The following is a 17,860-nucleotide window of genomic DNA, read 5'->3' on the forward strand; positions in this document are numbered from 1 at the left end:
TACTAATGTCGTTAATTTATTTGTAATATAACTGTCGAGAAATTCTTTCGTAAAATCGCAAGAGGAAATCTTCCTGTGTTTTGATTTTTAGTCAATGCTGCCATCAGTTGCCTTTTGGTAAAGTCTCATTAACAAACTCTTGGGGTAGGTAGTGTTCTTGTTAGAGGTATTGTAACCTTGTCTCTGCTGTGTATTTCTTCATACGCAATGGTAAGCAGAAGTGGGTTACAGAGCGGTGCATCAGCTGTCGCTGTAGGGAGCTAGACAGGAGCAGAAATGATTAGCGAATACATAAATACAGTAAACAGAAATTTTACTCCTTGCTTTCGCCAAGTGTTGCGAAGAAAATTTACAAAACAATGGGCATCATTATAGTCCAGCTATTACAAGAAGCAAAATAAAGAATGTCACGCAGTGTGAAGCTCCCACTACTAATGCACAAGCGAACTGATGAAGTCTGACTAAGAATGAAGACTGTTGAAGACTGCGACTGAGACTGGGCCATATAGCTGCTGCTGGCCATCCTATATCGCGGCGGCAGAGGGCGCCCATAGTGTAAGTAGGCTGTTTAGGTTTTTATATTGGTAACGCCACGTAGCGCTCTGTATGAAAATCACTGGCTGTGCTGTGTGCAGTCTGTGGCTAGTTTGCATTGTTGTCTGCCATTGTAGTGTTGGGCAGCTGGACGTTAACAGCGCGTAGCGTGGCACAGTTGGAGGTGAGCCGCCAGCAGTGGTGGATGTGGGGAGAGAAATGGAGGAGTTTTGAAATTTGTAAGACTGGATGTCATGAACTGCTATATATATTATGACTGTTAAGGTAAATACATTGTTTGCTCTCTACCAAAATCTTTCATTTGCTAACTATGCCTATCAGTAGTTAGTGCCTTCCGTAGTTTGAATCTTTTATTTAGGTGGCAGTAGTGGCGCTCGCTGTATTGCAGTAGTTCGAGTAACGAAGATTTTTGTGAGGTAAGTGATTTGTGAAAGGTATAGGTTAATGTTAGTCAGGGCCATTCTTTTGTAGGGATTATTGAAAGTCAGATTGCGTTGCGATAAAAAATATTGTGTGCCAGTTTAAGCACAGTCTTGTATAATTGTTCTAAGGGGACGTTTCATATGTCGACCCTTAGCTGAGGATACCTCACTGGATTCTTCTGATTTTTTCTTGTAGTTTGTGTAATTAGTGTAGCCTTTGTTTATTGCTAGCGCGTAATCATAGAGAGAATTTCCTTTGTAATTGTAGTTTTTCATTGTTGTACAGTAAAACAGTTGTGACATGCATGTAGATTTGCTCCAAGTATTTCGCAGCTGCGCTTGCAATTAAGTAGACATTATTTCCATTGCTATGTTATCTTATTTTGCTCTTCAAATTGTGCTTTTCTGTGTTATCGTGTGAAATATTGTGACAATTATGGCGCGTGAAAAACGTAATACTAGGCTCCAAAGTAAACTGAGAAATGACAGTGAAGAAGAAAGCAGTGTGTTAGCGCCACCGTGTAATGAATTAACTAATGTTCAACATAGTAATTTGGTAATTATGCATAGGCAAATGGAGCGGCCGGCAAACAATGGCGTTGGCAGTGAAACAATTAGTGAACAGCGAAGCATTATCAATCGATCGCTCGGCAACAGCTCGCCTCAGGAATCCGAAATGACAGGACTCAATTTTGCAGATACTGTAGATTCAGGTTTTGCGCCCTCACCGTTTTCTCAAATAAGTCAAGACACATTTTCTGCTTGTCAAAATGTGAATGTTGCCGGTGGATTTGCACTGCCGAAAAGCGTAGAGGAACAGATTCCAGACACTAACGCATTGTTATTACAGCTAATGCAACAAATGGAACAAAATCAGAGACAAACACAGCAAAAGCTTCAAAAGTTAGACACAATGGCACAACACCAGAGACAAACACAGCAACAGTTAGACACAATGGAACAACACCAGATACAAACACAGCAACAGTTAGACACAATGGAACAAAATCAGAAACAAACACAGCAAAAGCTTCAAAAGTTTGACACCACACTTGAACAAACACGTGAAGATTTAACTACTGAGTTACATAACATTGAATCGAAATGTCAAAAAGTCTGTAATGAAGTAAAAACACAAATTTGTGAGCATTTTCAACCTATTTTTTCGCGGCATGAAAATGCATTACAGAATCACGAAGCAGCCATAAAAGAACTGCAAACCATTGTTCATGAAAATCACGACACCTTGCAAGCTAAAATTGACTCAGTTGCATCTACCGATTCGGTTACGCAACTTGCAAAAACTCAAGAAAACTTAAAGGACACAGTAGATACTCTGAATCTTGGTTCAGAAAAACACAATGAGGAATAAGTACACTATTGGAGAAAGTAGCCGAACTTTCGGATCAGTTCACTAACTTATCTACAAAGGTAGATGATGATGTGAATGACACAAGACCTGTGGCCATCACTGACACAGAGGAGTATGAACAAATTAAGAAATTCAAACAAAATCAGAATCAAATTAATACGCAACGCAAAAGAGAAATCCAGGAAGTACAAGATCAGTTGGCACAAGTAATACAAAAATTACATATTTCAGAGGACACTCGCACTCCAACACGGGAAGAGGGACTTAGAAATACGGAACAACCACCAAATAATAACACAGGACACTTCGGAAATTATGAAAGAAATTTGCAAGGTGCACCGACTTTTGAAATGGAACCGCCGAAACTATGTAACAATGACCGATATGTGACTCGCCGACATGATGATTTTGACTATAAGCTGTTCATTACTACACGTAAATTTAAAACATTTAAGAATTCTGGCAACGACATTCATCCCGTGGCTCCATCAATTCTCTCATTGTTTTCCTCCCAACTGGTCATTCGAACACAGATTAGAATTTATGTGTGGCTACTTAGAGAATGAACCAGCTGTAAGAATGCGATCGGTCATTCACGATTGTCACAGTGAAGGAGAATTTTATCATGCCTTCCTCTCAGCATATTGGTCTCAAGCTACACAAGACCGAGTAAAACATGGCATCATAATGATGAAACATTTTGAACAATCTGAATTTTCCAGTCTTGTGAAATATTTTGCAGACATGTTGCACATGAATCAGTACCTGTCAAACCCATACAGCCCATCAGAACTCATCCGCATTTGCTTAATCAAATTACCTGAACATTTACGACATATTATTTTGGCAGGACGTTGCAAAGACGACATTGAAGCTTTTCAGGGACTCTTATAAGAATTAGAAATTGACACTGACAATCACGGAACGCGAAAACAGGAACACAACAATTACAGGTCACATCCATCGCAATTCCGCGATGAAAGAATTAATAACTGGACACGACAAGGCTATTCTCACAACACAAATCGTGACCAAAACAGACACCACCCGTATGAAAACCATTGGCAGAGTGGTAACAATTACAGGGAAAGATCACCTCTCCGTGGTAATGACTATCACAGAGACAATCAGAGAAACAGACAATATGGGAACCAAAATAAAAATTATCAAGGGAGACAGAATAACTTCAGACGCAACAGTCCAGCGCGCAGTTACGATTCAGGGAGAAATTCTCCACCACGTGACCGACAAGAAAGAAACTATGGAATCTACCGACATGACGACAGACGATATGATCGTAACTACAGACCTGAATTGCACAGAACTGGCGAGATTCAAACAGAGCAGGGCACTCTCGACAAGGTGAATTCGTAGAAGTTAGGTCTCCTAATCCCAATAACGATGTACGCCAACAAAGAGACAGACAATGACTCGCACCGCAGGCAGCCACGTGAGCCGGCTGGCTCAGGGAAAAGTTACATACGCGCTAACCTTGAGAAAAAATTTAGCATTCTTTACCGTTGTACATGATAATTCCACTGAAGCTGAAACCCTGCGTACTAGGAAGAGTAAAGGTTTACACCACATTTCACATGTAAAACCGTTTATTGAAAGATAATCTGCTTTTTAACTTTGTCTTTGCCATATATCTTTTCACGTTACATTACTAGTATGCTTGCAGACTTAGAAACTGGTACCATGCAACAATGTTTGTAGTTAAATATCCAATCAAGAACCAAGAGAACTTATTTAAACAGAAATTACGAATGCATTGTTATTGTGAACAGACGTCACAGTGTTATTGTGTGTATACATTCTTGCTTGTTAGTTGCACGATTACGTAACGACTATAAGGCTTACATACTTAGAACATATACCAGTCGTGCTAATGAAATGTTAATGCAACATTTTGGTTTACTTGAAAATAAATTCTGGATTTAAAGTACTTTCTGTGAGATACCAGATGACACAGTGGTTAATTTATGTGGCAACTACACGGTTTTATCACGACGCTACTGATGAGTGACAATTTACAATGTTGCTTTTGCGGTGCTTCTGTTTTATATCTGCACAGTTTTTCTGCATTATTCTGGAAAGTAAAACATGTTTTAGTAGTAACTTTTGTGGTATAGCAACAATGAGACAGCCTTTTTTGTGGCACATCAATTCGTTACTGTACAGTACTTTCTTCATCACGCCAATAAGCATAACAACTACGATATCTATACGCAAAGCATTTCACTTTTGTTTATCATGAGGTAAGTACATTGACTTCCGCAGAACTTAGCTTTTGGAGGACGGTAACTACGACACTTCCACAGAGATTATCTTACAACAAGACGCACAGTTTAGCGCTACAGTACACGTATTTGAGTGATTAATTTTGTACTTAAAATATTTATTTTTAAAGATATTTGAAGTACAATGATACAAAGGTTATATGTGATACATTTCATTCCATTGCTGTAATCTGTAACACCTGAGGGTATAATTACATTAATCCTCAGGGGGGTACACGCTTACTTTGAGTACCATGTGTTTGGCAAGCACAAGGAGCCCTAGCTAATATGATATTTGCTTATACAACTTTACACATCAGTACCATATTTCTCTAACACAGAATTACACAGCTATCTGATTATTTAACAGAGAAACAAAATTTTTTTACTATGTCAATGACACATCTTTACGCAATTACACTGTTGAATAACTTTTGAACTGTTCATATTTTTTTCGGAACCTTGTGATACTATGAGAGCTCTGAATGATGTATTTGGTATGGTATCATGATTTTTAAAGTACGTTTGAGGTAGATGACACTATTGAAATCAGCAGAGAATTTTCTTTAGGTTTGGAAATTATTGGAGGAAGCTACGACGATTTTGAGAGTTGACTGAGGTGTTATGATGTTATTATTATGACGACAATGTGTATTATGCTGTTGAGGTATGTTTATGTTCAATAAGCTGATGCTATATGAGGAATTTGATTATGCTACATATTTATAATGATGAAATATTGAAGAATGTCGACGAATATGTATATGTGTAACAAGGTAAGGAATAAGGAGTAGTGGTTAGGCACTCTGACTTGTGAAAAAGGATGTTGGAAACCAAGAATTGTACTTTAAGAGTTATGAAATGTGTGTAAATGCGTGAATGTATTACAATTCCGGTGAAAATTTTTTGGACACTGTTATGTTCATAAGATTTTGTTTCTACACATTTGCAACACAAATTCTCGACCTGTGAAATTTTGTATATGAGACTGCCACTGTAGCAGAAACTGCTGCCATAAATATTTCAGTAAGGAAAGTAAGTGACCTTGATGTAATGCGTTTTGGGCGCCCAGCTGAGAGGTAGTCGCATGGAAAAAAGCCATTAGTGTGTGCCTTTCAGAGGCACAGGTGGAGAAAAAAGGAGGCCATTATCCTCGCTATTGACATTTCTTTGTAGAAAGCATCCTAAATACAACACACTCAAACTTGAAAATATATGATTACACTGTGGAGCTCTTAATTTATGATATTTACTAAAATGCCTAATGAAATGATGAGAAACATTTTACATCTATTGTCTTTCTAGTTGAGAGATTGTTCATTTTGTTTAATATCTGGTTTCCAGCTGTGTTGCAGCATTGGTTTTATAAAATAAAATGAAATGCATTTACTAATGTGAACACTTTCTGTCAACAGATCTATTAAATAATTACTTTATGATCCACATCCTTCGAAAAAGGAGCTCTTGGAATGGAAAGAACAATAAGAAGGGACTAATAACAGTAACTGCATATATAATTTTCTTTTTAAGTATTTGCTAATTTATTTCATAGAATAAGATTTGTGGTGCACCACTTTAATGACATAGATATTAAGATGTGAACAGACATTTCCCATATCTGCGTTGTTGTCTTTAGTGTACTATTTTTTCTGCTTGAGCTATGTCATGTTTAGATATAAGTTATTGCATTTGCTGCAGCTGTTTGCCAGGCATAGTGCTACTAAATTTCACTTTACATTACTCTGTTAAGCCAGTTTCACTACGAATTTATTTTTCTTGTTTGCTGTGCATTGCCTTATATTAGTTGTAATATTGCATTTGCTTTGCTAATTTATGCCGCTTGCTTTGCCCTTTGTATTTTTTATCATTGCTGTTTGTGTTAATTGTTTTGTGCTGCTGCATTGCTTCGTTCCTTAGTTTAGCATCTGAGCTCAGTAGATTTAAGTTAGCTTAAGAGGGGGTAGACTATATAAGAGAATGAGTTGCGATGAATTGGAAAAAATGCATTGAGAAGTTATACGAAAAAAGTACAGAAAGCAGGTATAGATAGGACTTTCTGGGAATAATGATGAATGAAGGGAGATCTCCAAAAAGTAAAGAAAATTTTGTTTGCAAAATACTGCAGTAAAACAAACCCTGCCCTTTCCTTTTGTATTATTCCGCTATATGTTTGTGTACCCTTGTGTATTTGTTGTTATTGTAGAATTTTCCTAATACTAAGTTATTTACCTCGTAAAGATGCTTAGACATTATTTATTCTGTTTTGTTTTAATGCTAATGTGTGAAGTTGATGTTTCGAAAGTTATTCTGATCTTTTATGTATGTACTCATGTCATAATTCCTGTAGCACTGATGTATATGTTATTTCGATTCTTTTGTAAAGCTTGTACTACAAATGTTATCTGTATTGTTATGTTCTTTAATGATATATTTTGTACCTTTGTCATTGTATTCTCATGTTATAATATTGTAATTGACACCAGTTCAGCAAATTAAGTAACTTGTAAGTATTCATTTCACTGCACACATTTCTGTTGGTCATAGCATATGAACAATATGTGAGAAGTAGGGAGTGATAGTGTTTGCATGTGTGTTGATAATTCAGCAAGGGACTGGTTAACAGCATTGCTGATTCTAAGGATATTCCAAAAACTTTTGTGAGTACACAAGTGGTGGTTTATGGACTTGCTATATTCTCTGCAAGACTCTTCGATGGTGGTTGTGCACATGCACAGTCGCAACAGACGGCTGCTGGCCGTCTCTACATGGACTACAGTGGGTTTGCATCTTTGATGGCCCACCAATACCATTATTTCTACAAGGACTGCACTGGGTCTGCACCTCTGGTGGCCCACCAATACCGTAATCTCTACCAGGACTACAGTTGGTCTGCTCTGTGATGACCTACCTACCAATATTCTTCAAAACGTCGAATGACTCTGCTGTGGGTTTCCTCTGTTGTGCCCCATTACCTGTCTGCATGTCCAGAGTCAGCACTGTCTTCCTATTGGAAGGACAACACTACTTCAAGACTGCATGGAAATCCACTAATTCAGTGTGCATTTTCTTTTACTGCTCAGACTTTGAGAAAAACACTGCAATTTTACTGTGATGAATGATTAGGACTGTCTGTATGGGCTGTGAGAAAATTTTAGCTTTTGACCAACACTGTATCAATAAGTGTGTGCATTTGATATCTTTCTTACTGTAGTTATGAAAATTTTTTTCAAATCTGTATTGGCCAGTGCCCAAAACAATTTGTAAAATTTTTTGTGGAGAGCATGGGGGCTATGTAAGTAGGCTGTTTAGGTTTTTATATTGGTAACGCCACGTAGCGTTCTGTATGAAAATCACTGGCTGTGCTGTGTGCAGTCTTTGGCTAGTTTGCATTGTTGTCTGCCATTGTAGTGTTGGGCAGCTGGATGTTAACAGCGCGTAGCGTGGCACAGTTGGAGGTGAGCCGCCAGCAGTGGTGGATGTGGGGAGAGAAATGGTGGAGTTTTGAAATTTGTAAGACTGGATGTCATGAACTGCTATATATATTATGACTATTAAGGTAAATACATTGTTTGTTCTCTATTAAAATATTTCCTTTGCTAACTATGCCTATCAGTCGTTAGTGCCTTCCGTAGTTTGAATCTTGTATTTAGGTGGCAGTAGTGGCGCTCGCTGTATTGCAGTAGTTCGAGTAACGAAGATTTTTGTGAGGTAAGTGATTTGTGAAGGGTATATGTTAATGTTAGTCAGGGCCATTCTTTTGTAGGGATTATTGAAAGTCAGATTGCGTTGCGCCAAAAAATATTGTGTGTCAGTTTAAGCACAGTCATGTATAATGTTTCAAAGGGGACGTTTCGATAGTTAACAGCTGCTGAGGATTGGCTCAGCGGGTGTGCGTCATTGGATCCTCCAGGTCCCCACGCGACCGCTATCGACGTCTGTAGGAAACGTGTGTTTCTGTTGCCAACTGTGAGACCCCAGTCAGGCTGGTATCGATCTATAATACCACAGTCTATGAGTCTGTCTGTTTTTTGCTTGTCCCAATAAAGTGATTTGTATGAATTTTAATAAACCTATCTGGGTCCAGTACCTAACCATTCAAGAACAGCTCCCTACTGCTTTCAGTGTTCTTTATTTAATATGAGACCTTTTATAGCAATGTGTATAGTAATGAACGTAATTACATATGTAGAATGGGTAGATGTTACACATCACACTGGTCACTTTGGAGGTCTGTAGATGACGTAGAAGTAGTACCAAGTGGTCATGAGACCCTCATGGCAGTAAAGTTATGTGTACTTGCTGATCTTTTGGACGGAATGAGACTACTGAGGTGAGTCGACTTGGAGACGTGACAAAATGGGAGAAATATAATATTTTGTTTGGACTTGCCCACGACCACACCGCGAATGAAGCTTACAGCAAGAAAGGAAGAATGAATTGATTGTTGGTGTTAATAACCATCATCCTCCTTTACCTCCTCTGCATTACTGCAGATGACGTGTCACTGAGCACATTTGTTCTGTGCATGCAGTACACGTGAGGCGCCTAGTTGTTTCCACTGCACTGTGTGGAATACGAAGGTTCTGTTATAGTTCACTAACGTGCTGTCTTCAAGTTGATGTCCCCAGCGCAGAAAACAGCACGCAGGTCGTAGGTTCTGTATCTTAAGGATGAAACTGACTTTCAGCGACGTTCTGTTCTGAAATAATGTATCGATTCTTTGGGATGCCACTCACGTATTTTAATATAGCCACACGAGAAGACTACATGATCTTAATACAACACTTTCTGATACAGCAAAGTACATGATCAAACACAATATTTACGAAAATGTATCTTTACACTATTTATGGCACGTGTCTATGCCTCATAACTACCGGAGTGACTCTTTTAATACTGGATACTGGCAAACATATCCTGCCACAGGCAACACGACTGTACATCTCGACTGCCTAATCCAGAGTGACGAACTGGAACTTAAATAAAAATTGGAAACACATCCTACGACAGACAACATGTCTGTTCTTCTCGACTGCCTAATCCAGAGTGACGAACAGAAACTTAATTAAAAATTGGAAACACATCCTAGGACGGACAACATGTCTGTTCTTCTCGACTCCCTAATTCAGAGTGACGAACACGAACTTAATAAAAAATTAGAAACACATCCTACGACAGACAATATGTCTGTTCTTCTCGACCGCCTAATACAGAGTGACGAACAGCCCGAAACACTTCGCGCGCCATGCCAGAAAAGGCGTGACCCCGAACGCTTCCGAAGCGCTTCGTCTGCGGTTTCGTCAGTCTTTTGTTTTTGATTTAAATTGTTTTTAATAGTTCTAAAATGACTGATTGATAGTCAGCTGTTGAGAGATATTTATATTAAAAAGTGAAGTCATTCCAATGAGTAGTTTAACTGATAATAATAGCTACACTTTAACGTTTTGGCGCCCTTGATCCGAACACAGCCGCCAATCATAGAGCAGTGGCATTATGCAGGCGGTCTTTCTCACGCGGATGGTACCGAATCTAACATCTGTCATAGGTACCTCACACCACATTTCGTCATCTACATACTTCTTGCATCTCCACTGCTCTGGGAACAGCTTCTTGGAGCCTAATGTGTTGGCTGACTAAGCCAGAAATATTACAAGCTGGCCGATATTTTTTTTCCAATATGCATTGTACATCATATTTACAAGGAATGGTGTACCAACTGCAGCTAAGTAACGTGGCGTAAGAACAGATCAATTTCCTTAACACCGGTTTACTGCAGAGTCCTTCAGCATATTCTCAGTTCGAATATAATACAATTAGCATGATTTTAGAATCCATCACATATGCGAAACTCAGCTTGTCCTTTTCTCACATGATAGACTGCGAACTAAGGATGAAGGGCAACAGGCAGATTCCATAGTTCGAGATTTGCGGAAAGCATTTGACACGATGCCCCATTGCAACAGGGGTCGGGAAGAAGGGAGATAGTCGGTTAGCCTAAGTAAAAGGGAGTAGTTTCCTTCGCCACCGATCATCGACATTTGTTACTATAGCGAATTAGCGGCAAGAACATGAGTGGGTTGTGTAGGCGGCAGGTGTGAGAAGGAAGCGCACTGTTGCCACGCAAACAATGTTAGTAACAGACGTCTATTCGGTAGCAGTCGTTTCATTATGGATCTACTTGGATGAAATGATACTGAGAAAATGACGGTGCGGCAATAGTATGTGAGTCTAGTCACTTACCTAAGAAAATTGCGCCACAAGAAGAAGTGGTAGGACTGGGCTGAGCAGTGAGTGACCACAGCTTTAAAATCTTTATTTAACAACTCGGCAGATGTTTTATATTACAAAGAATCTTTAAAAAATTATAGGAGCAATGCGTTAATATACGACACATGGCTGAATAATGACAGGTATTCCGTAGCAGACTAATGCCCTCTCGATCGAGGCAAAATGCAAGACCATTACAATTAATTAAAATCCAGAATCAGGTAACAGGCTACAAAAATATTAACCACAATATTAAAAACAAATAAATTAGAAAAATTACACGGGGCAACCTACAGAATGTGAATAATTTGAAAACACATGTCAGATACCAAAGTGAGGTGACTGCACGTGCGCCAGAACACCAGATACAAACTTTCTACACACAGCAGTGGGAAAATATATGTGAAAGTTTGCTCTGAATAATCATGTCCACAGTGTCTGCAAAATAACACAGCGACAAGATATATAACTGCGCGGAGTAGCCGTGCGGTCTTTGGGCGACTTGTCACGGTTCGAGCGGCTTCTCCCGTCGGAGGTTCGAGTCCTTTCGAGTCCTCCCTCGAGCACGGGTGTGTGTGTTGTCCTTAGCATGAGTTAGTTTAAGGTTAGATTAAGTAGTGTGTAAGCTTAGGGGCCAAAGACCTCGGTAGTTTGGTCCCATAGGACTTACCACAAATTTCCAATTTTCCAACATGTATAAATAGCTTTAGCCTATCTAAGATGCATACTCCAGGCGGGTGTAAAATGAATGTGCGCAACGGAGAATAAAAAACTCTGAAATGTAGATTTGGCCCTGTCTGACTACCCCCTGAAGCAGATCTTAGGATCCCTTAATTCTATAAATTACAATCCAAACATAAATGAATGAAAAAGGCAACTAATCCTACTAAATGATAAACGTTGTTCCAGCTTATATATTTATTGTTGATTAAAAAAAAACCTTTGTATTACAAAGTTTAAATTTCCTAAGTAAAATTTCTAACTCTGCCCCTTATTGTGACTGCGCGATCTGATATCAATAACGCGAAATGACTGACATCATCTACGTACCAAACACTAGAAGACACTACTTTCAAAGACGATCTACGGTGGTGTGGAACCTCAGTGGAAATAAACAAATGTGATCACGGCTATTTAGTTTTATAGCCCTGATAACCCGAAGCAATTTGCGATATCACCGTATGTACTGCGTCTGGTGCGTCGGCGTGCTGGTTCTCGTACACGTCTGCGTCTATGGAAGAACGCCACCCACAAAATAAAACTCTTTCAAACACTAGGACGGCAGAAGGCGGTCCTCTGGCTAATATACTATAATACTGTCTTCTCCTGTCTGTGTTCCACAGACGAGAAACACGAACTCCCAAGCACAAGAACGGAGTTCATATAACGTCTCAACGTAACTATAGGAAGAGGAAGTGCTCTCAATTACTGAGCGCTGCGTATTCAATGACGACTTCCAACCCGGAGGTGAAGTCCAGAATCGTATAGTTTCGCAACAGTACAGTGCCTAACTGTTCTAACTATAAACTCTCCTGAGAGCAAAGACAGCAAGTCCGTCTGTACCAACAAAGCTGATATCGAGCGACCGTCACACACGGGCGCTCACAACGGAAGACTACGTCTCTCCACTGCTGTCTTCCCAGCAGGGCTCGGCTTCCCACACACGTAATTCCGAAAACGAATCATATCCCCGAAACCACGGAATATTCTCCCTCTCTACAGATTCTTCGTAACGCCGACCAACCATATTTCAGTCATTTGTCGTCCAGCGCGGAATGTTTGCGAGGAAAAACCTATATTCGCACAACGGTACGCTTCTGAGTAAAAATCCTTGGAAATACCACAGCCTGCGTGGTTTCCGAGGTGCCGCTTCTTTGTTCCTCTCACCTGTGTCCAAGATTTTCAGCGTTTCTGAAGTTTAATCCTTCCGGTTCAGCTAAAAATCCAGCCGGTCGTGACTGTATTGTGCTCCAGCGCTTAGGTGCCACGACCTCCGTCTTGCTACTTCCTGTGTTTAAGCAGGACCAACACGCCTGTGTGAGCCTACAACCCAGGACTTCAGTTCCGCCAGCCGTTTCATTTCCACTGACGTTCCAACCTCTACTAGTATAGGCAATCATTCACTACTCCGTTTTTATAATAAGCGTTAACAATTATTTACAAGACGTACGTGACAATGTCAGTCTCCTTTATATATTCATACATACGATGTGCAACCTATCACATGATGCGTAACTGTGTTTGTAGATCACGTCAAAGTATGAGGATGAGTGCTTGTAAAATGGGAAATTATAGCCACCTTACAGTTGTTTACTCAAAGCTGACGTTATGGGGAAAACATTGACAAGAATATGCAAGGTTGACAACTCACTCACTGAGAAAGGAGTCAGAGCACTAATTGGAACTACACTAGGTCGAAGGCACCAAAATATGCCAAAAGTTTCCTTTACATAGTAGTGTTCACGAGTCAGAGTTGACAGCTGTAATACAACTACTTTCTTGTTCCTGTAGCGTTGCAAGTCATATACCACGTTTACGTCCATACAGGGAGTATTTGATAGTTAACACTGTCAGTCACCCTGCATTCAAACACTGCTGTATTAACACGAGCACTGGGGACGTATATCGCTAACATTGTACATTATGTAAGCATGACGACTACTTTAGTGGGGACATGACAACAGGGGCGATTTAGATCAAAAGACTGTGACGATGTGAAATGCCTGGTGGCTGATACACGTGGATCTTTATTGATCTGAAGATGAGCTGAAATCTGGACCTACGCCTTTTATCCACATATTTTAACATAATATAAGTATTCACAATCAGGGATACTCTATTACAAAAATGCTTAACAGCCTCACAATAACAAACAGTCACTTTTGCAAAGACTAAGAAGCCATGAACATACTAGTAACACAGACTGGTATTTCCTATGACCACGATACCACTCATATCAAGGTGAAAGGTAAGAACAACTTACGACAGAATTGAGGGAAGCGCTGCTTGACAACACTTTCACACAGCTCAAGACGGCGCCCCAGTTCGTGCCTTCCAGGAAGAAACTGCTCTGTAGCAAATAGCATTGGACGTGCCACACTTCCTGTTCGGCCAGCACAGTCTTCCTATCGGCCGCAAAGTAGACTGCAGCCACCAAGGCATCCTGTTAAATCCGTCCTCTTCGGCTGCTTGGTGGTACCACAAGGTCCCCTCTCGTGCCACTCTCTCGGTTCTGCCCGATGTGTCCAGCTGGCCTCACATATCGACTCGTGGCAGCGCTGCTGTAGCCGTGCTCCAGTGACAGCACCGTCGTGGAGTAGCGCTGATGCAGTCGCAAATCTGTACTCGCGGCTTTTGAAACTGCAGCGGCTTGAGTGAAGTTTTGTGTGGGCACAGGAATGCTTCTTCTCTAGACAAAAATAGGAACACAAAATGTAGACTTATACCGCATAAGTTAATAAGAGACGGGACTGATCCACCACGATACACAAAACACGTCAGAACACTGTTGCAGAAGCAACGAAAAAATTCAGAAGAACGCAAAATCCCCAAGACTGGTTTAGTTTCACGGAAGCTCGAAATTTAGTGCGGACATCAACGCGAGATGCTTTTAATAGTTTCCACAATGAATTATTGTCTCAAAATATGGTAGAAAACCCAGAGACATTCTAGTTGTGTGTACAGTACACCAGTGGAAAAAAACTGTCAATACCGTCACTGCGCGATAGCGATGGAAATATTAGCGATGATGGTGCCAATAAAGCGGAGTTACTAAATACAGTTTTCCGTAATTCCTTCACGAAAGAAGACGAAGTAATCATTCCAGAATTCGAAACCAGAACAGCTGTTAGCATGAGTGACATAAAAGTATATATCTTAGATGTTGCGAAACAACTCAAATCACATAAAGAAAGACAAGTCTTTCGGTCCAAATGGTATACCAATCAGGTTCCTTTTAGAGTATGAAGACACAATAGCGCCTTTCTTAGCAATCATCTACAACCGCTCACTTGACGAAAGGTCTGTTCCTAAAGATTGGCTGGCCGGAGTGCCCGTGCGGTTCTAGGCGCTACAGTCTGGAGCCGAGCGACCGCTACGGTCGCAGGTTCGAATCCCGCCTCGGGCATGGATATGTGTGATGTCCTTAGGTTAGTTAGGTTTAATTAGTTCTAAGTTCTAGGCGACTGATGACCTCATAAATTAAGTCGCATAATGCTCAGAGCCATTTGAACCATTTGAACCAAAAGACTGGAAAGTAGCACAGGTCACACCAATATTCATCAAAGGAAATAGGAGTAACCCCTTGAATTACAGACCCATATCACTGACCTCAATTTGCAGTAGGATTTTGGAGCATATCCTCTACTCGAACATTATGAATCACCTTGAAAAAAATGACTTATTGATACATAACGAACAATGACTGAGAAAATGTCGTTCTTGTGCAACACAGCTAGCTGTTTATTCCCATGAAGTAATGAGTGCTGTCGACAAGGTATTTCAGATCGATTCCATATTTCTAGATCTCCAGAAGGCTTTTGATACCGTTCCTCGCAAGCGACTATTAATCAAATTGGGTGCATGTGGAGTATCGTCTCAGTTGTGTGACTGGATTCGTGATTTCCTCTCAGAGAGGTCACAGTTCGTAGTGACAGACGGTAAATCATCGAGTACAACAGAAGTGCCGGCCGCAGTGGCCGATCGGTTCTAGGCGCTTCAGTCTGGGACCGCGCGACCGCTACGGTCGCAGGTTCGAATCCTGTCTCGGGCATGGATGTGTGTGATGTCCTTAGGTTAGTTAGGTTTAAGTAGTTCTAAGTTCTAGGGGACTGATGACCTTAGAAGTTAAGTCCCATGGTGCTCAGAGCTATATGAACCATTTTTTGAACTGAAGTGATATCTAGCGTTCCGCAAGGTAGTGTCATAGGCCTTCTGCCGTTCCTCCTTTATATAAATGATCTGAGCAGCCCCCTTAGATTGTTTGCAGATGACGCTGTAATTTACCGTCTAGTAAAATCATCAGACGATCAATTACAGTTACAAAATGATCTAGAGACAATTTCTGTATGGTGCCAAAAGTGGCAAGTAGCACTAAACAAAGAAAAGTGCGAGGTCATCCACGTGGGTACTAAAAGAAATCCTATAAATTTTGGGAATACGATAAATAACGCAAATCTAAGGGCTGTCAATTCGACTAAATACCTACGAATTACAATTACGAGCAACTTAAATTGGAAAGATCTTACAGATAATATTGTAGGTAAGGCGAAACAAAGACTGCGCTTTGTTGGCAGAAGATGCGACAAACCCACTAAAGAGACAGCCTACATTACACTAGTTCGTTCTCTGCTGGAATATTGCTGCGCGGTATGGGATCCTTACCAGTAGTATTGACGGAAGACATCGAAAAAGCACAAAGAAGGGCAGCTCGTTTCATGTTATCGCGCAATAGGGGTAAGAGTGTCACTGATAAGATACGCGAGTTGGGGTGGCAGCCACTGAAACAAAGGCCGTTTTCTTTGCGGCGAGATCTATTTACGAAATTTCGACGACCGACTTTGTCTTCCAAATGCGAAAATATTTTGTTGACAGCCATCGACGTAGGGAGAAATGATCGTCATAATAAAATAAGACAAATCATAGCTCGAACGAAAATATTTAGGTATTCCTTTTTCCCTCGCGCCATTCGAGAGTGGATGAAAATGGTTCGACGAACCCTTTGCCAGGCACTTAAGTGTAAATGTAACCGCCGGCCGTGGTGGTCTAGCGGTTCTAGGCGCGCAGTCCGGAACCGCGCGACTGTTACGGTCGCAGGTTCGAATCCTGCCTCGGGCATGGATGTGTGTGATGTCTTTAGGTTAGTTAGGTTTAAGTAGTTCTAAGTTCTAGGGGACTGATGACCACAGTAGTTAAGTCCCATAGTGCTCAGAGCCATTTGAACCATTTGAATGTAACCATGTAGATGTAGCTGTAGATGTCACTTACCGCCCACAGGTAACTCTTACCCCTGTTTCTTTATTGTTATTTTTCCCTCCAGGCAGTCTTTCTGTCCCCTCCGGAAGTGCACCTCGGCGGGACCTGCGTCGCCACCCCGTCGGTACGTCGCCGGGTTACACGGTGCTTGCGTGACCTCTGCCTGGACACGGCTAATTTCTCGTCCGCTGTGCTTACGCCGGCCGGCTACGCACAACGGCACAGTGGCTGCGCGAGGGCGCCGGCGGCGTGCGTGTCGGCCGCCAGTCAGCGCGCGAGATGCGTGAGCCGGCGTGGTACGGCCCGGCGCCCCACCAGTAATTGCGGCTTAGGCCGGCGCGGCGGGCGCGGCGAGGCGGCGCGTGTGACCGCGCCTGATGCAGCCGGCGCCTTTCGTGGCCGCTGTTCTGCTTACGAGCTAATCTGGCCGCCAGATTTATTGCCCGCCCTGTTACCAACACCCTTGCTAGCCGGCACGCGACGCCGGCACCATAACGAGCATAGGATGCAGTGAGCGCCGATTACGCGCCCTGATTGAGACGTGGTGGCCGTCTCCAAAGCATAAAGTGATGCTGTCAGGTACCCAACAGTCTCTGCAATACGCACACTGTCGAAGCCACCGAGCTGAGATCCACAGGTTGATTCTCTAAGACTGTGCAATATCTACACTACTGGCCATTAAAATTGCTACACCAAGAAGAAATGCAGATGATAAACGGGTATTCATTGGACAAATATATTATACTAGAACTGACATGTGATTACATTTTCACGCAATTTGCGTGCTTAGATCCTGAGAAATCAGTACCCAGAACAACCACCTCTGGCCGTAATAACGGCCTCGATACGCCTCGGCATTGAGTCAAACAGAGCGTGTACAGGTGCAGCTGCCCATGGTGCTTCAACACTATACCACAGTTCATCAAGAGTAGTGACTGGCGTATTGTGACGAGCCAGTTGCTCGGCCACCATTTACCAGACGTTTTCAATTG

This window comes from Schistocerca serialis, chromosome 2 (genome assembly GCF_023864345.2).
Source record: "Schistocerca serialis cubense isolate TAMUIC-IGC-003099 chromosome 2, iqSchSeri2.2, whole genome shotgun sequence".
NCBI classification, from domain to species: Eukaryota; Metazoa; Arthropoda; class Insecta; order Orthoptera; family Acrididae; genus Schistocerca; species Schistocerca serialis.